The following is a 24,271-nucleotide window of genomic DNA, read 5'->3' on the forward strand; positions in this document are numbered from 1 at the left end:
AGACTTACTCAACTCCAATGGCTATAATACTATTTGTGTAGTAGTAGATCTCTTTTAGGAAATGGCATCCTTTATCGCCCTTAAACAGTTATCCACTGCCAAGACTCTCTCCATGTTATTTGTCCCCCACCTCATGTGGTTACAAGGTCTTTCCTTCATAATCATTTCAAACAGAAGCGTGCAATTCATTTCATGGTTTTGACGCAGTCTTTGCACTTGCTTGGAAATTGACCCTACACTCTTGTCGGTTTATCACCCTCAAACTGATGGGTAGACTGAATGGGTGACCCAACACTGCCATGTCTTCTAACTTCTACTCCACAAGGAACAGAACACTTGTAACCATTTTCTGGTTTTGTTAAACTTGTGTACAATAACTCACAGCATTCTGCCACTGGGGTATCCCCCTTTTATTGTGTAACAGGCACACATCCAATTATGTTACCAGAAAATGTTATCCTGCTTATTGAGGTTGTACCTGCCATACAAGACTTTGCACAACATCAGTCAAACTCTCAACAACATGTGTTAACACACTTTCATCAGGCTAAAGTGAGTACGGAGAAATATGCTAACAGAAATCGACAACAAAAACTGCCCTAAAAATTGAGGATTATGTTTGGTTGGCCACAAAAACCTAAGACTAAAGGGTCCACATACATTACAACCCAGATATGTAGGTTCCTTTCCAATAGAACAAATCATTAACCCAGTAGCAGTGAGATTAAGGCTGCCAGAATATCTACCCATTCACTCAGTGTTTCTTGTATCCCCCTAAAGCCCTATGATGCTCAAACCTGTCCCGCTCCACCACTACCACCTATAAAACTGGATGGCCATTTGGAATTTGAGGTACACAGAATCCTAGACTCAAAATGTGATAATTGCCATTTGTTTTATTGAATTGATTGGAAAGGCAATGGTCCTGAAGAACAGGCTTTGGGAACCAGGCAGCAATAATCATGCCCCTCGGTTCCTTCCATGCTTGTCACCCAGAAAAACCACATCTGGAAGGTCATTCCTTGTGGGGGGGCTGTCATGACCCCCTCTTGTGCCCTCTGTACAGTGAGTCTTGTGCACAGGGTTCATGTTGCACATACCCTGTGGTTCTTCATGGCCTCCTGCGACACTTAACCCCTTAGAAGGCACATTCCCAGACCATTAGAAGATTCTAGTACCTTTGTTCAGTTAGTTCTTTGGTTTGCACTCTTGGGAGGAATTAATATGTGTATCATGTTTATTGGTTCCAACCATGACATATGGACTCCACCTTCTAATGGTAATTGATTCCACCTGCTTCTGTTCATTGGTTCCAACTGCCATGACCTATTGACCCCACCTGCTAATGTTAATTCATTGTACCTGCGTGCATTAAAGGTCAAAACCATTAGGCTGACCGGTTTTCTTTCCCTGGGCCCGTTGGAACCTTTCTGTCTCACATGTGAGACACATGTCTTTCAGAAGCCAGCCACACCCATAGAGTATTTAAATTGCACCTGATACTCAAGTTGACGCTTGGCCTCGTTCCTTTCTTAAGCAAGTATCATCCCTGTACTCACCTCGTGAGTTGACCAGACTCCTCCAGCGCTCTAGTCTTCCTCAGCCCAAACCTCCCTGCAGCTCCAGTGATCCTGATGCTGTTGATGCTTCTGTCATCTTCGCTTCCAGTGTGGCTAATCCTCTTCAACTTCTTGTGCTACAGCTAAAAAGACTTTCTCCAGGTTCCATTTTTAAGTAGGAGAGACAAGACTAAGGCCCTCATTATAATATTGGTGGTAAAAACCGCCTACCGCCGCGACAACGGCCGCCAAAAGACCGTCGCCACGGCTACCAGCGGTCCACCGTAATATGATCACAGCCATATTTCTGCCAGAAGGATGGCGGAAATCCGGCTGTGGCCATGGCGGCAGATGGTGGACGCCAGTAGACCGCTGCCGGACGTATTATGACTCATAATACGGCCTGGCGGTGTTCTGCTGCAGACGCTGCTGCTGGCAGCTGCGCCCTGTCCTGTCTACTGCTGGAGGACCCTCTGACTACAGGTAGGTCGGGTCTCCGACAGGGGTGGGGGGTTGGGGGTCTTGTGTGTGTGTGCGGGGGTGTGTGTTTGTATGTCTGTGTGTTCGTGGATGCGGGTGTGTGTTGCGTGTTGGATGCGAGTGTGCATGTATGATGGTGTGACTGCATGTATGTTGTGTTATGTGAATGCATGTCTGCATGTATGTTTGAAAGTGTGTGCGGGTGAGTTTGAGTGGATGTCTGCATGCATGGATGTTTGTGGGAAAGTGTGTGTGTGTGAAGAGGGGAGCATGTATGTGGGGGATGCAGGGGTTTCGGCGGGGCAGAGGGGTGGGGGGGTAACTGGAGAGGGAGTGGGGGAGACCCCTATCAGTGACAGGGAAGGAATTCCCTGTCACTGATGGTTCCTACAGCCATGATTTTAGTGGTGGTAAGGAAGCCACAAAAACCATGGCGGTAGACGGAGTCATAATCCCGTGGGAGGAACAGTGACAGCCGCTGGGCTGGAGATAGATATCTCTAGCCTGGCGGCTGTCTCCGCCATGGCGGTCGGAGTGGTATAAGCCAACCCGCCAATGTCATAATTTGGCGATGAGTAACACCAGCCTGTTGGCGGTACTTACAGCCATATTTCCACCGACTGGCAGGTTCATAATGACCCCCTAAGTACTTTATCACAGATTAATGCACACGAATCCTTAGATTAAACATAAGACTATATATAAGACTAAGGTCTAAATAGAGAAAGCTCACTTTCCGGAAATCGGACACTACCATTGTTTCAATAGCTTTAGCGCTCTGCACTTTTTTGCACAGTGGACGCACTGGACTTGGATTATTTCAGAACTGAAATCTGCCCACCTGCAATTCCTGACAAATTGTTGTAATAAGAATGAGAGAGGACTTATTAGTGAGCACTATATATGTATACAAACTTATACAGAGAATTGAATGTAAATTGATTCTTGGGAGTGCCAGAAACTCCAGCCTTAAATCTTGATTTGTACCTGCTCTCATGCAGTACTTGTGGTGAAACCTGTAAGTGTACAATATTGTGAATAAGTATGTAACCTTTGTAAGCGGAGAACTGTTGGTAAACTATTATTCTTGTTATTTCCAGTGCACTATATCCACACCAATACAAAAGGTTAAGGGAGTGCAAAACCTCTTTCACAGTGTTGCAAGGCAGCAGAGCAGGACCAGTGCTACAAGTCTATCTTTTTTCATTTTGTCCAAATTCCCCTTCTCCTCAAGTGTATGGTTTAAGGGTTTAGGATTCCTTGATCATGGGCTGCCCTTCGGGGTGATAAGAAATCTAGCATTGCCTCTGTGGTCGGAGCCAGGTGAGTAAGTAACACTGATTGCATGGATTGCCACATACTATAATCTGTGATTATGGTTCTCAGTGTAGTTCATATTTTTAGAGGGCTTTTTGTAAGATCCTCCTAATTGACATTGCCCTGTCATCTGATTTCCACCCCTAGTCAAATAGCCAGATTGAACAAGCTAACCAGGGACTAGAACAAAATTTATGCTGTTATTCCAACTCAACTCAAGATTATTGACCCTTGTATGTAACCCTAGTAGATTTCTTATATAATAACTTGGTTCACAGTGCCACTTTTACTGCATATACGTTTTTCACCCTAGAGCCCTGCCAGCTATATTTTGATAAATGCCTATTATTCCTTATAGCAATCAAATTAATGGACCATCTACAATACGATCTGAAAATAGTTACTGAAAAAAGAAAGAAAGCAACACAATGCTGATTGCAAACTCCATTTCCTGAGTATCAAGTTCTCAATATCTTTAAACTTATCAGTCTTCAAATAAATTCAAGGCACAATATGAAGGGCCCTTCAAAATCTCTGAAGGAAGTAATCCAATTACTTTTAAACTAAATCTTTATTCAAGTTAGAAAGCTCATCTGTTTTTTTACACTCCTCAATTGAAGCAAATGGACTTCATCCTCACCAATGTTCTCATCCAATGCCTTCTCCAATTTTGGTTAATGGTGTTCCAGAATATAGAGTTCAAGATGTTCGTAAATCAAGGATTTCCAGAGGAAAACAACAATTTGTAATAAACAAAAAGTGTTATTCTCAAAGTGAACAATCTTGAGAAGATGCTTTTGCAGTTCATGCACCATCCTTGGAGATTTTACACCGGACATCAAGATAAAGCAGGAGCTTCTAAAGGGGGATATACTGCTATCCTTGCTTGTGCTACTCACTCAAGACCTGTGGCATGTTTTAACTTTTGTATGTGCTGTTGCAGGTCTCTATCAACTGGGTGTTTCACTAAGCTTGTGCTGTGGCAGAAAGTTGTGCCTTACCAGACTCAAGCTTAGCAGTTTCCATATCTGGGTTCTAGCTTTAAAGCCTTGCTTAAGGAGATTGAGCTCAGCATTTGCCTGGCACAATGTAGTGCTCTGGTCTTGTGCTTTTCACTTACTTAAATACTTGATATTCCAAGACAGACATGTGCAGGAGCTAGCCTTCTTTTTCCCCAGCATTCCCCACAAGAAGTGGGGGCAGTATTATTTTCTTTAGAGTATTTGAAGATGGCAGTAAATCAATTCCAGTCTATCTATCCTTATAGTGGATGACAGTTGGAATGCAGTGTGGGATAGTTTCCTGTCTGGAAGGTATATAAACCGAAGCATGGAGAAGGAGATTGTGCCACAAAAAGTTTTTATATTTTTTTTTCACATTCCTTAAGCTTATATTTTCTCTTTTGTCTTTCATTGTTTCACAGGTCTCCTTGGGAATTCTTCAGGCCACACTTAGTGAACTGCAGCTTGAGCTTGATCTTCAGTTGCTAAATCGCCAAGCTTTGGTCCTGCACTCCATTATATTGAAGGTTTTTTTTGCCTTTCTGGCATTTTCTTTCCTTTGGGATCATACTGGAAGGCACCAGTCACCCACTGAGTTACTAGCACTGAATGGCATTGTGGCTGCTGGAAGGAGATGTCACTATCTATGCGATACCGACTGAAGAATGAGCCACAAAACCTTCACGAAACTCTTGACACAGATTTCTCCAAGGCTTCTTTATGGAAGTTCTTGATTTTGTATTCTTTTCCCAATCACAGATGTAGTTAAACAAAGCAAATGCCACTCCTTACTTACCACATATCTGGACTTTTCCACTCAAATCTACCTCGTGTCCAGAAAGACTGTGTGGCTGAAATTGCCAATGCCAAAGATGGGCAAACTGTTTGTAAAAATAATAAGAAAGCTATGCTCTGATACCTCTGTGAAGAATAAACAGGAGTGGTCATATATGCTTTGCTCCTGTTCCTATTTTCCACTGATGTGGTTCCTATTTTCCACTGATGTGTATGATGATGTCTCAGAAACAGCTCAAGATGTCCCAGGAAGGAGGGTTTCCCTATTGATAATGTAGATGATATTATCAATTTTGCTGCTCATAGAAGGCCTTTCGTTCAAGCACAATTACAGGAGGTTGATACCAACTGAAAAGCCAAGCACTTAGAGATAAATACATAACAAATTTAAATCTTAGTATTTGGTGAGAATCCTAGAAAGGTGAAGCATGATCATTGTGTCTAAGAATTGCATTAATGGTACAATTCTTTACCTACCTTTGGATAATGGTTTTCAACCATCACTTTGGGGCTCCCACATAAAGGCAGTATTGTCACATGAAGAGATGTTTATGAAAGTGTCCTAAGGTGAGATAATTAGGCAAGCAACAGGGTAGTTGTGTAGCCTATCCCATTCCGATCAACCATGGGGCTTGGTTGGCAGTAAAAAGCGTATAGGGTCCTGCAAACAGCCATTTTGGAAAACACTTCTGCAGCACCCAATGCATCCCTCTACATTAAGGTTGGAATTAGACCTGTCCTACAAATGTATAGCAAATAAGCTATATATAAGAAAATTACACTATGAAAAGACAATCTATTTGCAATGAACCTAGTTGAAAGCACGTGAGAGAATATGTGATAGGTATAACCCCTGGTATCTCCTCTGGGAGTTGAAAGGCTACAGGAAATGAGAAGTGGCTTGAACATCCTAGGCACAGAAAAAGAAAAACCTGTGAAAGTTAGAAAAAACAAACAAATCCATTGGGATGCATTTATTAACTCGAAGAATAACTCTCTCCTTATCTTCAAAGTTAGGAAATGCATGAAAATATGAAAAAAGTGGCTATTTGCATTAGCAAAGGTAGCTAACTTCTTGATGACACATGCAGAGCCTGTGACAAACTATTTTCATGGACAAGGCCTTGAATGAAATACTATTCATATTATTGCTCTGTTCACTGTACCAAGATAATATTGGAAAATAATCCTCTAGCCTTTGTAAGTATTGAGTTGGTTTCGGGGTGGAATCTTGTGATGTGGGTTAGAACATTGAATGTTGTGGGTTGGGGATTCTGGGATGGTGGTTGGAGGAGAGAAGGGAATTCTGATTGAGGATTGTGAGATGTACTGGTGGCATTTCTGTGTAAAGTACTTCATGGGAGCGGAATATCATAATTTTATTAGCGACGAGGGGAGCCGGACCTGCCACTCTCTACCAGTTTTCTGCATTGGCTGTGGCACTGGATTTAAGCAGTACTTGATGCATTCACGGCACCCTCTTGTAGCAGCCACAATCCCCTGATCTGTTAGACACTGATTGGCGCAACAGATCACAATGCCCACTTCAGGCAGAGATACCACAGTATCCAATTGCAACTGCTGGTGCTATCTGTGCCACCCTTCTGTGCTTTCACTACTCCTGCACTCAGCATCCTTCAATGTGAGGGGAGGCTCTGTCAGACCACTCCTACCTTCCGAAAGACCTTGTGTCACTGTGTCCAGCATTTGTACTGTGGGCAAAGCTGATTAAATACTTTCCCATGCCTCACAGTGTACCCAAGTATGACCCAGCATGACCTTGAAGGTCAGCCATTTTGGATTGGTTTCACATTTAATGTGACTGGAGTGGCCATTTTTAATTTACCTCACATTTAATGTCACTGGAGCTGCTATTTTGGATTGGTTTCACAGTTAATGTTACTAGAGCGGCCATTTTGGATTGGTTTCACATCTAATATTATTAGAGACATTTTGCTTTGTCCTGTCTGTTGCAAGAAAGAACTCATTTTCTGTGCATTCTTCATTCAAAATACCGGTTTTGCCATGGAAAGTATCACTGCACCGCCTGCATTTTTATTTGAGTCTGCTACTCCCCTTTATGTTGGATTTAGTGGAAGGAAGCATTTGAGTCATACTTGGTTGCCATAGATAGAGAAACATTTACCAGTGAACATAAAAAAGTGTTACTCATACACAATTTAGACCAAGAAAGGAGATACATTTAAAAAAAAATACTTTTACAAGAAGAAGTGCAGCTACACCAGGAAGGTGCATCTGATGAAATGCTAGTGGTAGACACTTTGCATGAGTACGCTTCTGTTGTTAAAACTTTGGTCAAAATATTTTTCCCACAAGGAATGTAGTATTGTAGAAACGTAAATTCTTACAGAGAGGCCATCAACAAGGCAAATTAGTTTATGACTTGCAATTACAGGGAGTTCAAGGATGAAAATATTCTTGACCAGCTGATTGGAAAAAACATGCAGCAAAAAGATCCAAAAATGACTGCTTTCTACTGAAGACCCTAATTTACAAATGTCCATCACTGTAGTTAGGGTGGTAGGGAATTCTGATGCAAACTTCAATAAATTGTCAGGCCGTAGTGACACAAGCACTTTTACAATAATGAGTGCTCTGCAAGCAAAGATGGGAAGAAACTCATCCATTTAGAAGGCAAAAGGAATAAAATTGGTGACATAACTGTATCTTTTTTGGGGGGGCAGAGTTTGCCCAGCCAAGATGGCGGCTGCTTAGTGGCAGAGCTCCGAGCTGGCCCACCAATAATGCTGTTATTCCTTGATTGACGGGGGGACCAATGGCACAGAAGTGAGGCGGGGCCCACCCGAACTGGGTACTGCAGGTGACAGAGGCCCAGGGGTGTCGGATGATGCTGGTTGTCCCTTCGAGCTGCCAAGTGCTTTGACTGGTCAGACAGGTGTGGCCTGGCCCTGCCTGCCGTGTCAGCCATTGGCGCTGAGAGCGGCCGAGGGAGGAGGCGAAAGAGCACGTCTGGAAGACCTGCGGGCATCTGACTGCTCGGGTAGATTGCGGGAGCGAGCGGCGGTCGCCTATGTGCGAGGACTAGTGCAGTGGAGGAAGCATGGCCCTGCCTAGAGACCAGGGGGTGGGGGGGCCTGCCCTGCCTTGCCCACTGCCCGAGTAGCGATGTGGAGGAGCCCTGGTTGAGGGGTGAGCCCCCCGGGTTGAGTGGAAGGATCGAGGGGACCAAGTACCCGGACCCAGAGCATAGGTGAGAGGGACGCTGGGCCACCGTGAGAGGCCCTGGCATGGTTGGATTTGCCTGGGTCTCCTGGTAGGGTGGACCCTGGTGAGGGGACCTGTGCAGAGGAGTGACTGGTGGGGTCTGCCCCCTCGTCCCACTGGCTTGAACTGGGAATGCCAAACTGGGAGTGCCTGAGTTGGAGTCCCGTGCTGTGGAGGGCCCTATATTCCCCCCTGCTCGGGTGTAGGAGACTGTGAGCAGTGACAGGGGATGGATTTTGTTGAGCCGGCTGAAGTATAAAATCGCATTAGTACAAGTGCTGTAAACAAGGGCTGTCTTGCCTTCTGATGGCACATTGGCCCATAGTTGGCGTCTGATTGGTGGACTTGCAGGCAACGCTCCGAACGACAGTGGGGATGGAACACTGCTAGCGGCCTGATGGGGCCTCCTGCAGCGTGAGATGGGACATTGCAACAACATGTGCTTGGAGGCTAGCAGGAACACAGGCTTGGCTCTCTTCTGCTGGGCCCGACTGGGGGGTTCTCACATCGCATGGGATGTCTGCAGGACAGGTAGCTTCTGGAGCCCTGCGCTGAGGGGGTCACTCTACTCCATTGGACGCTAGGCGTGGGGAATTTTGGTGGGAGCTCCAACTACTTACGGATCTATGCTGACTATGAGGGAAACCCAGACCTAAATTGCAGAGGGCACCCCTGATGGCTCTGGCGCCTGCTCGCCAACTGACTAACAATGGTTATACCCTGAACAGGATCCTGGGGTGATTGAGGATACCAAACTGACTTTGAGCCAGGAGATTGGAAAGGTCTCCGCTGAACTAAGCCACCTGTGAATGGACCATCACAAACTGGTTGATAGGGTGAAAGCTACTGAACCGACCTTGGAGGATCTGCAACCTGCGCACCAGGCCCTCCAGATCCAGGTTACCCACCTTTCTGAACAGATCAAGAGACTGGAGCGCCGTGCTGAAGATGCGGAGAGCCGCAGTCGGTGCAATAATATACAAATGGTTGGAATGCCAGTGGCGTGGAGGGACCTGATTCAGTGGTCTAGAGTCTTGGCTGCAGACGCTCATGGGCAAGAAACCCGTCACACCATTCTTTGCATTGGAAAGAGCACATCGGGTCCTGGCTCATAGACTGGAGCCGGGGAGGCAGCCCTGACCAATAGTGGCAAAACTCCTACATTACCTGTACCAAGACCTGCTGCTGCAGAGAGCCTGCTAAGCGGGCCCATTCCAGGTGGAAGGCAGCCGTGCCACTTTATTTCCGGACTTCATGATGAGCCACCTTCATGGGGGTAAAACCGGCCCTACAAGAGGAGGGGCTCCGGTACTCTCTGTTGTTCCCCTCTAAGCTGAAGTTTATCCTTGATGACACTACCCACTTTTTTCAGGAACCTGATGAAGCATGGACCTGACTCACACTGCGCAGGCACAATGGGTGCCAAGCACATAGAATGCAAACCACCTCGACGACGTGGCAAGAAAAGGCACCCACGAGATTCCACGGGCAGCCAACGGGTGACAAAGCCCACAGGCCAACAGGCTCACCAGGGGAAGAGGGCTGCACTCCAGGCGCCGGCCTCCCTGATGGAGGCGAGAAGCTCAGACGAAGACCTAGGGTCAGGACCTGAGCCTTTGCACAAGGAGGACTCTTCCGATATAGATTCTGCAGTCAGTGTAATGGAGGAACTCCCCCATGTGACACCCCGGACGTCGGATGACATTGTTTGAATCCACAGGGCCCTACCTTCAGTCATGATCGGATTATGAACTATTGATGCAGGCCGACTGGGGCTCAGACAGATCACCTTCATGCTCCTGGTTCCGGCCCCAGATCAACCACGGGATAATCCAGTTGGATGATGATACAACATGTTTATATAATGGTTTCTAAGGTTTGGGTGGTCAGCAGTTGCTTGTCTGCTCTGGGGATGGGGAGTTGGGGGTTGTTTGTTTTGCTTGTTTTAGCCTGTGGTCACTTAGGAATACGTAACTCACTATTGGAGTGCCCTATTAGGAATTGTGAAGTAGTGAGGTACATGTTCCCTGATAGTTCTCTTCTATGGTATGGCGGCAACACACCTCCCCTCTGAAATAATGTATTGGAATGTCCGGGGAATAGGTTCGATATCAAAGTGCCACAAGATCCTTTCATACATGTAACGCAGGGGGATACATATTGCCATGTTGCAGGAATCACACCTCACACAGGTAGAAACAGACCGCCTCCGAAGGCGTTGGCGAGGACAACTGTTCGCAACTACATATTCAGCCTTTGCAAGGGAAGCGGCAATATGGATAAAAGTGGGAGTACCATTTGAGGCCTCCACCATTGACGTAGATAAGAAGGGTCATTATGTTTTAGTAGTGGGACACCTCTATGGTAGACCACTGGTTCTGGGTAGTGTCTACGCCCGAGTCAAGACCAGCTCCAATTCCTACACTCTTTATCTGCCCGACTAGCACAATTTACTAATGTTCCATTTCTCCTTGGAGGGGACTTTAATGGAGTGTTAGACCCCGATCTGGACCATTTATCCGCACTGCTCCGAGAGGCGGCAACTGTTAGAGTGGTAGCAGGTATGTCGACCTGGGTATCCTATTGGGATATGGTAGATGTCTGGCACCTTCAGAACTATAGGGACTATTCATATTACTCATACCTTTACAGATTACACACCAGAATAGACAGAATTCTCTGCTCAGCCTCCCTTAGTGGTATGGTTACACAAGTGGAATACTTGGGCAGGGCTGTATCTGATCACAGCCCGCTGTTGATCCATCTGACCGCAATGGAGACTCGCCAACCCATCCCGACTTGGCGTTTGCACTCCGCAGAGTTAGAGGACAATGTCTACTGAACAGCGCTGTTCAACAGATTGACGGACTACTTGGCGTTAAATCTGGGGTTGGCGTCAAGCAGAGGGGATGAATGGGAGGCCCCAAAGGTGGTAGAACGGTGTCATTACCTCGGGCAGACTGTGGGTATCAGACGAGACCTTGAACAGGACATCTCGCGTTTGAAAGACAACCTGCACTGACATTATAATTACCTTGATGGCACCCTCGAAACACAGGCGAAATTACTGGAGACCAGGGAGGAATATAGGATTGCGTTAGAACATCTTAGATGTCAAGATGTCAAGACATATATAGCCAAAGTGCATGAGGAAGAAGGTAAGGTGGGGAGGCTACAGGCATGGTTGGTTCACCCGGAGGCTGGAGGGACACCGATCACTCATCTGATGACCAGGGACGGTGACACAATCTATGCACCTACCTAGATCAGTGGTGAGTTCAAAGCTTATTATAAACCTTTGTACCATCCCCTGCGAGTAGACTCGTCGGACAAGAGGGAGAACTTTTTGTCTGCACTTCCTTGGAGTGTCCTCTCTGATATGGACAAGGATGGGTTAGGTACACGAATATCGGTGGGAGAGGTCAAGACAGTCATTAAACATTAGCAATGGGTAAGACCCTGGGCGCAAATGGCTGGCCATCAGAGTTCTATAAATTGGGCTGTGACATCCTGACATCAAGACTGGTGGAGATGTACACTGAAGCCTATGGAATCATGATGTTGCCGGCCATGACCAGGGAAGCCTTTGTAATCCCCTAACCCAAATCTAAGCAAGTCGATAGGATGGTTACCGATTTCTGGACCTTGTCCATGTTTAACACCGATTTTAAAATCTTCAGTAAGACACTCGCCATGAGATTGCTGCCTCATAGGAATAACCTCATACACGAAGTTCAGAATGGGTTCATTCCAGCCCATAGCACCTCCAATAACCTCCATCGACTGTACTCCCTGCTTTACTATGATCTTCAACCTCCTGATCTGGCGGCAATGATTGTGTCAGTAGATCTTGAAACAGCCTTCAACACTGAGCTGGGTATTTCTAGGGGCTACCATGTTGAGGATGGGTATGAGTGATGCCTGGGGTGATTGGGTTAGGTTACTTTATACAAACCCTACTGCGCGTGTCAAGACAGGATGGATGATCTCTTGTAGCTCTGATATATACAGAGGAACATGTCGGGTTGCCCTTTATCACCATTGTTGTTCGCCATCGCCATAGAACCACTGGAGGCGAGACTCCGGGATAAGGCTAGAGAATGGGGAATATGTCGACGCGGACAATTTCACATAAGTTCCCTATATGCAGACAACCTCCTTATTTACCTTAAAAATGGTCCAGCAAAGCTGCCTCAGCTGTTTAAATTGCTGGACGAATTTGGTGTCTGCTCTGGCCTCTGGTTAAATAGAAGAAAGACTTATGTCTGGAGTAAGTCACCTGGATTCTTGCCCTCAGGAGGTGACATGGGTTCCACTTACATTCTGCTATCTGGGTATCCAGATCTATCATGAGTTGCAGGATATCAGGGGGGCAACCTGGGAAAAGCACTCCGAACATTGCTGTTCAGCGTCATCTTCTGGCGCTCCCTTTGCTTGCATACTATGGCACACGTATCTCTCATTAAAATGGTGATGCTTCCCAGGATGCTCTATTACTTTACTAGCCTACCCGTTACACTGCCGGCCTCTTGGTTTCTTCCATTAGATGCACTTCTTAGGGAATTGCAGTGGGATGGCGAACGGCAGCGGGTTGTCCTGGCCACTTTCCGCCTACCTCCTGAGGCTGGAGGGCTTGGAGTCCCGGATTTTGAGCTTTATTTCTTAGCGGCTCAGTTACAATGCCCTGTGCGTTTGCTCAATGGGGTGGGACTTATGGAACTAGCAGCTGATGAGGAGGACCGAGCCAAGATGCTCATGCCTAAACCGCAGGGCTCCAGGTCGGGTATATTACTAGCAACAGCCCTGGCCAATTGACGGAGAGTTCTCAGGAAAACAGAAAATGGTATACCCTATGCACCAGCTACACCACTAGTGGGGATCCCTCTTCACAAAAAGACAGCTCAGCTGCTGGACGGCTGTAGACCTACATACACTAGGGACGTTGTATTGCCAGGGAATGCTGATCCCATTTGGGGACTTTGTGGACCAGACCGGACTGCCTCGTGGGCAGTTTTTGACTTGAGAGGTGGTGGTGGGGGCTATTCAGGACCTCTGGAGCTAGGTGGAGGGCGAACAACCTACACACAGGATTTTACAAACTATGCTGTCCATTGGTGAGGGCTCTATAAGGTCCTATTGGGAAAGCTACATAGCCCGTCAGATGCTCTCTGGGATAAGTGGAAGGTAGACTTAAGCAGGCCCCTCACTGATGCAGGTTGGAGTAGAATTTTGGCGTATTCACCCTCGGTCTCCTAAAACACCTGACTAAAATACGTACAGTATAACTACACGCCTGGAGGGAGCCGCCATATGGCCGCTCTGCGGTCAAAAGACCGCGGAGGCCATTCTGGCTTTCCCGCTGGGCTGGCGGGCGTCCGCCAGAAGGCCGCCCGCCAGCCCAGCGGGAAACCCCTCTCCACGAGGAAGCCGGCTTCGAATGGAGCCGGCGGAGTGGGTAGGTGCGACGGGTGCAGTGGCACCCGTCGCGAATTCCAGTGTCTGCAAAGCAGACACTGGAATTCAGAGTGGGGCCCTCTTACGGGGGCACTGCAGGGGCCCCCAGGGGCCCCACGACACCCCTCACCGCCATCCTGTTCCTGGCGGTCGGAACCGCCAGGAACAGGATGGCGGTGAGGGGGTCGGAATCCCCCATGGCGGCGCAGCAAGCTGCGCCGCCATGGGGGATTCCCAGGGCAGCGGAAAACCGGCGGGAGACCGCCGGTTTTCCTGGTCTGACCGCGGCCAAACCGCCGCGGTCAGAATGCCCTGCGGGGCACCGCCAGCCTGTTGGCGGTGCTCCCGCATCCCCGGCCGTCGGAATGACCCCCATAGTTCTTACCTTAACCCCAATGGTTAAGGCTCATAAATGGGGGACATGAGATAGGTTGCCCATGATGCCACTTGCCTGATGTAGGATTCAGTCATATGACATGGGGATGCCCAAAGCTGCATGAATTCTGGGAGGGGGGTCATACAAAAATGTAACCATGTGCTGAGTAGACAACTAGAGAACACAATAGAGACATATCTGTTGGTAAAAGATTTGTGGACCTGGCCCTGGTACTGGCTAAGCGAAGGGTGTTGTTGGCATGGAACACGATAAGGGACCCAGCTGGCTTGCCTGGACATTAGATGTAGCGAGATGGGGTAGGGTGGAAGAGAGAGCTCTGATAAGGGAATAAAGTAGAGGGATGAGGCGCAGGCCAATAGCCCCGTTGTGGACAGAGGTCATTGATAGTTGGGAAAAACACTGCTGCAAGAGTAGAGTCAGATCCAGAGAGTGATACAGGGAGCAATACGACAACTCAATAGGAATGATCTGATGGACGGGCTCTCCTAGGACAGCTAAAGGATTTGAAGGAGATTGATACATGAATGGACTGATACCTTCCCCACACTCACTTAGGGAAACGTCCCCACGGAACGCTTAAGCAATACTGCATAAATGATGTAACATAATTTTGATGCTGTTAAACTTATTGTTTGCAGATATGTGTAGACCACGGGCAAATTACCAGTTACTTATATCTTTGGTTTATTCTATGGTTCATTTTTGACTCAAATAGAGAAGATGATTAGTATTCCTTAGATGGCATATATATTAACCAGCTGGAAAACTGTACAAGGTCATATACTACATGCTTACTTATAACTTAGCCCTCTCCCAACTATGGTTCCTAATATGTTCTCCTGAACAGTTGACTTACAGCAAACCCCAGTGGAGGAGCGGTATTTTTAAATGATAACGCAAATGCAAAAAGCTGCAAATGGGGTTAAAAATGTTGTAAGTCAAGAATGTAACTACTTACATTACTGTCAAACTCTGTAGTGGTTTAGAAAATGTATTGTGCTCTGTTCACATAAGTTGAAATGCCAATAAAATAAAAGTCTTTAAAAAAACCTGTATCTTTTTGGGGTGAAAGCCATAATTATGTGAACTCAGCCAAATATTGCCCAGCATTGTCTTCAACATGTTTTCAGTGCAATCACATGGGGCATTTTGTGAGAGTTTATTGAAGCATGAGGAAGCCTGTGGGATCCCTGGTTTATGAGACTGCGTTAAGTAGTGATGTTAGTGATCTGATTTTAATAGTTACCATGGGTGATCGAAATAATGATGAAATGGTTGAAGTTGCCCGCAACAAGGTTGAAGTTCCAAATGAGGATGTAGTGGGGGAACTAAAACAATTTCATAGGAAGTTGTCTTTGTGCAACATAGTAATCAATGGTGTGAATGTATGTTTGATGACTGATTCAGAATTACCTTTCATGTTGATTGGCACTAATATTTCTTCGAAATACAAAACACAAGAACTTCAACCATCCAGGGTGAAAATGTGTCATTTTGACTGGGAATCTGCACGTGGAGTGGTTTATCTGTCCAAAGAGGGTTTGAACTTATTAAGATGGCATGAGCAAGGGGAGTTGGACATGATTCTGGACCCTAATCACCTGGATTGTGTGCTATCCAGATCTCAGTTGATGTCTAAGTGCATGAGTGTTTCTCCTGTGAGCCTGAGGATAGATAGGTTTCCCAGGATATTTGCAGAACATCTAGGAAAACTGAAAGGGGTTCCAGCACAAAATCACATAAAAAATTGCTACCACTCCTGTGACAAGCAAAGGCTTTCATTATGAAACTGGTGGTCCATGGACCGCCAGACTTAAGGTGGCAGGTGGACCGCCACAGTAATGGTGGTCCGCCCGCTCTATTATGACCGTGACAGAAACGCCACGGTAGAAACGCCGCCACTGTTAGGCTCCCACCACCAGGCAGCCTGGCAGTGTTACAGATCTGACAGGAAGCCGGCGGGGGCTACGCTGCACTGGCGGTCTTCCGTCGACCGTCAGCGTGGTTGACGGCAGGCTATCCCACTGTCATCATAATGAGGGCCAAGGTTTGGAGGGTACCCTTATCATTCAGAAGGGATCTACACATTCCAGTAGAAAACTGTGAAATTTGAATGTGCTAGACCTGACAACCTTGGTGTATTCTTCCCCCAAACATTTTGCCTACCTTGCCTCAGTTTCGCTGATCTGTTTTTGTTGGCCTTAGGATGCTGGGCACTTTACCACAGCTAACTAGTAATAAAGTGAATGTGCTCTTTCCCCTAAAACATGGTAACATTTGTATATCCACAATTGGCATATTTAATTTACTTATAAGTCCCTAGTAAAGTGCATTATATGTGGACAGAGCATGTAAATTATATGCTACTAATGGGTCTGCAGCACTGATTGTGCTATCCTCTTTAGTAGCCCTTTAATCATGTCTCAGGCCTGAGAGAGCCTATATATGCAGCTTCACTGCCATGTCAACTTGACATTTAAAACCCCTTCCCAAGCCTCTGACGGCCTTTTCATTACACATAAGACATGTAGGTAGCCCAAACGGCAAAGTGCTGTGTAACTAAATGGCAGAACACATACTTTTTAGCTTTACATGTCCCAGTAGTGAAAAACTCCCGAATTTGTTTTTCACTACTGTGAGGCCTACCCATCTCATAGGATAACATTGGGGATTCCTTAATACATTTAGTAAGTGTAATTCCTGAGTGAGAAGGAGTAGGACTGTTGTGTATGAACTTATAATAATACATTCTCATTAATGATAAAGTTGGATTTATGATTACAACTTTTAAAATGCCCCTTTTAGAAAGTTGCCATTTTTCTCCTCTTAAGCCCTGTGTGGCTGCCTCCAAAACACGTCTGGTTGAGGTTACAGCTGGGCTTTGTGCATTCCCTCCAGACAGTCACACACAAAGGGAACTGAGGTGTACCTGATTGGCCATTCAAATCCTGATGGGCCATCACCAGCCTGAAGAACCATCCTGAGAAGGATGGGAGGGAAGAGCTGATATGTGCACCTGAATAGTGCTGTGTCTGTCTCCACACAAAGAGCTACGTACCTCCCTGTAATGCCTGGAGCCAGGGCATGAAAGGAGAACCTGTGTGCACTTCAAAGCCCCTCTTTGACGTCTTTCCACATCGAGGGCACCATTGGGTATACAAATTAGACTTCTGATCCTACCAAATGAGTATACTTCTGGACCAGTGGATACTCTACCAGAAAGAATGACTGCTGTGCAGCTACAAGGACTGCATCTCTGCTGACCTGGAAGGATTGCTTTCTTGCTGTGCTGGCCTGCTCCCTGCTGCCCTCCTTGTCTGAGTGAGAAGGACTAGACCCATATGAACCAAAGTGACTTCAAGGGCTTGGTGGCTTGCCTCCTGTTCTACTGTCTCAGTGACATCAATCTGCTACAGCTTCTGGCCTCTTCCAACTGTGAGACATACTCTTCTAAGTGGTGCCAATCCAGTCCTGGGCCCTTGGAACTGGGTTCTGCAGCTGTCTTGCCTTCTACAGAAATCCATGCATCATCATCTCTGTGTCAATCAGAACCTCCACATCACTCCTCAATGCCGACTCATTGCTGCTGATGAAAAGGACATTGCAGCACACACTGCGTGGCTCTGAATTGACGCATAGCCCCCAACCCTTACGCATCACCTTTGCACCGCTGGCTGCGTGGCTCAATGATGAAGCATCGCCTTCCCTGTAAATGGTCTAATGCTGCACCTCAAGGACATCGCACCAATGACTGAGGGACTCAACGACGACCCATACTGGACTGTGCTGATCAGAACCGACGCATTGCCTCTGCTTCGTCTCCTCTGCTCCTTGCATCGGATCTTCAATATTCATGCAGCCCTCCACACAAGGTACTGTTTCAGCAGGACAAGGTTGGTCCCTGTAGCTGGCCTGCGCTCCATCACGGTAAGCCTGAACTTTTAGTTTTACACAGTCTAGCGCAACCACATAGGCCCGGTAGGATCTTTAGGTTGCTGAACACTATATTTGTAGATATTCTTTAAAAATTCATATGTTGACTTCTAATGCTTGGATTTTAGTTGTGCTGGTCTTGTTTTGTTCATTCAGTTAAAATATATTTCTCCATATTTTTGTGTGGTGTTTAAACTTTTTTACTCTTTTAAGTATTGCACAAATGCTTTACACATTGCCTCTTAAGTTAAGCCTGTCTGCAGTGTGCCAAGCTACTAGAAAGTGAGCACAGGTTAACTTATGGTGTGTAACTGACTTACCCTGACTAGGATTGTGCTCCCTACATTGATATGGTGCATACGTTTGCCACCTTGAGACTCAATTTCTGACAGGCTGGTTCGAACCAATTAAAAGCTCAGAATGGCTTGCACCAGTGGTGATGGTGTGTAAGAGTAATAATGCTTTGCAGTTATGTGTGGATGTATGTGATCTCAACCAAACCATTTTGGTGGATAGGGAACTCCTACCTAACATCAAATCAAATGAAATCATTAACATTTATAAAGCGCGCTACTCACCCGTGCAGGTCTAACATCGGTGAGATGTTAAGAATGGTGGACGAAGTCACTGTATGTACTACCCTAGACATGACAGCAGCATACCATCAAGTGCTTTTTTGTGAGGAGTCGAATCACATGACCTCATTTGTGACTCCAGAAGGTACCTTTCTGACTTGTATCTGCTTCATCAGTATTGCAGAGATTTATGAAGGAGATATTTAAAGACTGCGAGAGTGTCTGGTATTTTAAGGACAATATAGTGCTTTGTGCCAAAGATCTCTAGCAGCATAATTTTAGGGCAAAGGAATAACTCTGAGGGGAGATAAGTATACATTTGAACAATCAGGGATGGACTACTTAGGATATCACATATCAAAAGAAGGTATTAGCCCCAAGGCAAAGTTGCTTAGGATTATTGAGGAAGCCTTCTGTCAAAACAGAACAATTGAGAACCTTCCTGGGGTTAGCAGAGTACTACTCTAAGTTTGTTCTGCATTTTGCAAATAAAACTAGTCCTCTTAGGAACTTGTTAAAAAAGATGTCTCATTTTTGTGGAGTGAGGAGTGCCAGGTTGCTTTTACCAAAGTATGTTCTGACATCAGATAGGTGGGTCCCTTAAAGTTTTTTTAACCAAGGGCTGGTAGCATCATTGTAACTAATGCCAGCAACTTAAGTTAGGTGATGTTATCATGCAGAAGAGGAGCAACAGAAGGGAGGAGGTGGTTACTTTAGTGTTCAGAGCACTCAGGGGTGCAGATAATATGTACGCAACCATGGAGAAAGATGCCTTGAAACTTTAGTATGGTACTCAGTATTTATGCACATATGTTTGATGGGTTCTCTTTCCTTCTGAGAACAGATCACAAGCCATTGATTGAATTTTTGAGCATGAAAGGCGATGCCAAGGCTACTCCCCAGATTGCCAAATGGTAATTCGCTTACAAGAGCTCAATTATAATTTGTTCCCAGCAAGTAGAACGTAGTTGCTGATTTACTGTCTAGAATACTCTTAGATGTTTTATTTGTAGAGGTGGTGGATGATAACGAAACAGACAAGAATTTTATCCCATGCGTTCACGTGGCCACCAAATTCACATGCAAAGATGGATGGAGGTTGGGGCAACTGGTTGCACCTGTAAGTTTAAGACCAAGAATATTGGAGTTGGCACATGAGTATCACATTGGAATATGAGCAATGAAGCGTAGAGTATGAGAGGACTTATTGTGGCCTATTGTGGATACAGCTGTGGAGTGGTTTGTGAGAGAATGTGTTTTGTGTGTCATGAGTGATAAAATCTAAATAAAACATTCCACCCCGCTTAACCCTGTAGATTCTCTATTGATACCTTGGGATAAGTTAGCATTGGATAATGCTGGTCCAATAAACATTTTGGAGGAAAATTCCAAGTTTGCTATTCTCCTCATAGATTATATACCTAAATTGCCTTATAGTATGGATTTGTGAACAATGGACCAGATGTACGAAGCCTGTTTGCATTTCTCAATGGTCTGAATTGGTATTTTGGGCTGTTAAGAAATACAAACTGGGCTTTTCTAATTTGCAAAGCCCTTTAAGGAATCGCAAATTGTGATTTCTACCCTGTAGAAATTGCTATTTGCGATTTCCAGAATAAGAAATTCAAATAGGGATTTCCTATTTGCATTTCCTATTCTGGTGTACCATGTATTTCCAAAATGCGATTTGGGCATTTTGGAGAGGCAATTACCACTGACTTGAAGTGGGGGAAACCAGGTGGAATTACAAAAAAAACAACCCAAGGTGCTTTAAAAAAAATTGCAATAGAGCACACACATGCCCCTTAGGCATATGTATACTCTAGAGGTGCACCCCTATTTTTGGGGTTCACCAAGGGGGGCTTTTTTCCCATTGCCATCCCTGGCTTTGCTTTTTCTAAACAGTGATTTTATAATAAGAAATCACTATTTAGGAAATGCAATACTGGCCAATTAACTCAAATGCAATGGGATTTCTTAATAGCGATTTCCTAATAACGATTCCTACTTTGTAGGAATCAGTATGAGGAAATCGTAATCTTTGTACATAGCATTTTGCATTTCTTAACAGCAATTTCTATGAAGTTGCTATTTTGGAAATGCAAAATTGCATTTTCGTACATCTGGCCCAATGTTACATCAACTTCAGTCTTTCAATTTTATGTTAGCAAGGGAAGGATACGCCCCTGAAATCGTGACCAATAATGGCACACATTTGGTGTCAGGAGAGATGAGGTCATTCTTAGATGCCCATGATATGAAACATATTAGGACTTCCCTATACTATTGTAGGAGTAATGGTCTTGTTGAACGTTTCCATTGCACATTGAGTTCTACTGTGTCTGTACGGACGGTGAGCCCTGCACTTTCACAGTGGCCAAAAGAGACCCTACTGGCTTTTTAAAAAGCTGACTGGGCCTATGGTTCTCAGTTGTTGAGCCTGTTCCTCTCCCAGGACCTGACATTCATCTTGAAAGGGATATTCATGCATGATGGTGGCGCTTCTGTCATGGGCTGCTACCAACCTAAGGAATTGGTCTTGGTTGCTCCCACGGTTGTGGCTGGCGGTTGCAGTTGGTGCTCAACTTTCAGCACTGGGGCTGACTTACCGGTGCTGTCTGGTTTCTCCCCCGCACAGGTGACCAGACCATGTAGTTCCTGATAAGGATTGACTCAACTTCATGGTGTTTTCACCTGCAGGCTTTGAATCACAGAGATGACTTACCAAAGCGATTCCTCACATTTGTTTACGGTCTCTTGAGGCATCACTTACTGCAGCGATTCCTCACATTTGTAGACAGTCCCTCGAGACATCATGTGTTGTTGATGAGGCTCGAACTCTGCCTGCCACTGGACTTGACTCAATTAGTTTATGGCTCCGAACTGGTAGCCCTGCTTTTGAGCCCCGTTGATCCATTTACTCTCTCGTTCTCTCTGGTATCTTTTACATAAGTGGTGGATTTCACTGGGCTCGGCTAGTCCTCCATTTTCAGGTCCTTTTCTACCCTTGCCCCACTAGTAAGCCCCATCCTAAAATGGCACTCATATTCACTTGTTGATCTTTCAACTTGGGACTAAAGCCTCATTAGTATACTGAAAGGAAAGAAGTACTATGATACACATTCAACTGGAAAGCTACTCTAATAAGGTGGCCATCTTGCACTGGCATTGGCCTATTCCTCTTGCAACTGAAGGGCGCTTTTAAAAGGCCACCTCTTCTCATCCATTCATGATTCTACCCTTTTACTTGAATCGTAAGGCTTGATTTTTTAATGCAACTTTATGTTTATTGGTGTTAGGTGAGCCTTAGGTCCAAGCCACATTTTGTTCCACTATAATAATCCCTCTCAACACTCTTGCTTCTATTTTCCACTCTCTGTACATCAGACATTTTCAATCTGGTATGCTCATAGCTGGATACCTCTAATTCGTAAGATTCTATTAAACTTTAATTTGCTTGATCAATACCATGGAACAAAATAACTCAAATATTGATAAGAGTCTGCTGTCACAGGTGGACCGCACTATGATCAAGATCAATTATCCCCCTAACATATCTAAAAAGAACTACAAACATAAACTTTTCAAACAGTACCCATAAACACTTGTACCTGATGCCCATTTATGTGTTTAAAAAGGGGTTTTACCTAATGATTTAACCTTCTTTACCAGCAGAAGAGTGCAATGAAGGAAAGTTATAGCCTCTATGCTCAGATATAACAAACCCAAGAAAATACGCACATTATTTATGAATCACTGTACTTCTCTCACATGATTTCAAGGCTGAAGCAACCATATCTCTTTACAACAGGAACATTCTCATACAATCATTCGACTACAATCCAGAGCAATTTGATAAAATCCTCACGAAGATCAAAAATATGGTATTGAACAATGTCACCTCTGACTCTATGAAACAATGTCTCTCTCCATGCTCCATATCTGAAACTCAGATATCTTCTAGTCCCTTATTTATCTGAGGCTGACATTCACATCGTCCTGGCATCATACACTACTACACATAAGGACCTGCCAGTCTTACCGGTCCCTATCCAATTGAGTCCCTCAAATCCGGTCAGAGAACCCAGTATCAACCACAGAACCTTGAACAATCACATGCTACTGCAAGTCCCCATAACATACCATTAGTAACCAAAATATCATATAAAGCCTATGCTTCTTAACTGCACATCGGGGGTAAGGCACACAGCTAACATCACTGATCTCATTCTCTCATTCTTGACCTCCTAATACTAACAGAAACTTGGATCAATGATACCTCCTCTCCTATTCCAGAAATTATTGTTCCACACAGCTATGACTACATCAGACAGGATAGATCTGGAAATGTTGGTGGTGGTTTAGCTTGCATCTACTGCTCCACACTAACTGTGAAACTTGTGAAAACTGCCCCACTCCCTTCATTTGAAAATCTATGTTTCCAAATATGAAACAATTACAAGTCTCTGTGCAAACTCCACACAAGCTACCATCACCCAGGAAATGAACTACCTTTTATCGAACAAACAATGGAGACCATATTGTCTAATGCTGACTAAAGAACCAGCCAGATCTTCATGGGGATTTTAATGTTCACTGGAATTACCCTAATTACCCCACACTGAACACCTCCAATATCTTCCTTTAGGACCTCAACCTTACCCAGTCATGTAATGCCCAAACACACAATAAAACTCCTACCCTCGATCTAGTCATAGCCAAGGACAACGTCATTCAGCTGGATTCTATAACCGCTTGTGAATGGTCAGATCACTACCTAATCTCCTTCCTCATCTTGAAAAGGTGCTGATTAGACAGGGTCAATCTCTCAAGCCCAAACAATGGTCCAAAAAATTGAGAAATATTAATCTAACAGATTTAACTTCTCTTAGCAACATTATCTTACCTCCTCCCACCAACATGACAAATGTGAATGATTTCACAGAACATTATATACTATGCATGTCAGTCATAGTTGATACCACTGTTCTGAAGCAGCTAAAAAGAATACCCAGTAGACGTTCCAAACCCTAGTTAAACAGAATCCTTAACGATGAAAGATGCAACTTAAAGCTTGCTAAGAGATGTTGGAGAAGCTCTCCCTCCCTAGCACACCTTAAGCAACTGAGGTTGACAAGGAGCTCCTACAATAAACACATTTGTAGTTCTAAAGCATAATACTTTAGGTCACAATTCAATAATGCCAAAAACAGAAAAATCTATTAGAAATCATCAAACAGCAGGCAAGTCTAACCACAAGTCAGCAGATAATGGTTTACTGCCAAGCGCCGATGAATTTTCCACCTAGTTCACTGAAAAGACAAGGAAATTTGAATCAGAACTACTACTCACTTCCCTGCATCTTCCAGATCTGTTACAGCTAAGTCTCCCCCTAGTACAGCACCCAGGGAGACCGCCCCTACAGATCACACTACAGAATACAATGCCACATGGAATTACTTCAACATGAAATCAATATACTCAAAATAATAACATCAATTAAACCCTCCAACC

The sequence above is a fragment of the Pleurodeles waltl genome, chromosome 1_1 (genome assembly GCF_031143425.1).
Source record: "Pleurodeles waltl isolate 20211129_DDA chromosome 1_1, aPleWal1.hap1.20221129, whole genome shotgun sequence".
NCBI lineage: Eukaryota > Metazoa > Chordata > Amphibia > Caudata > Salamandridae > Pleurodeles > Pleurodeles waltl.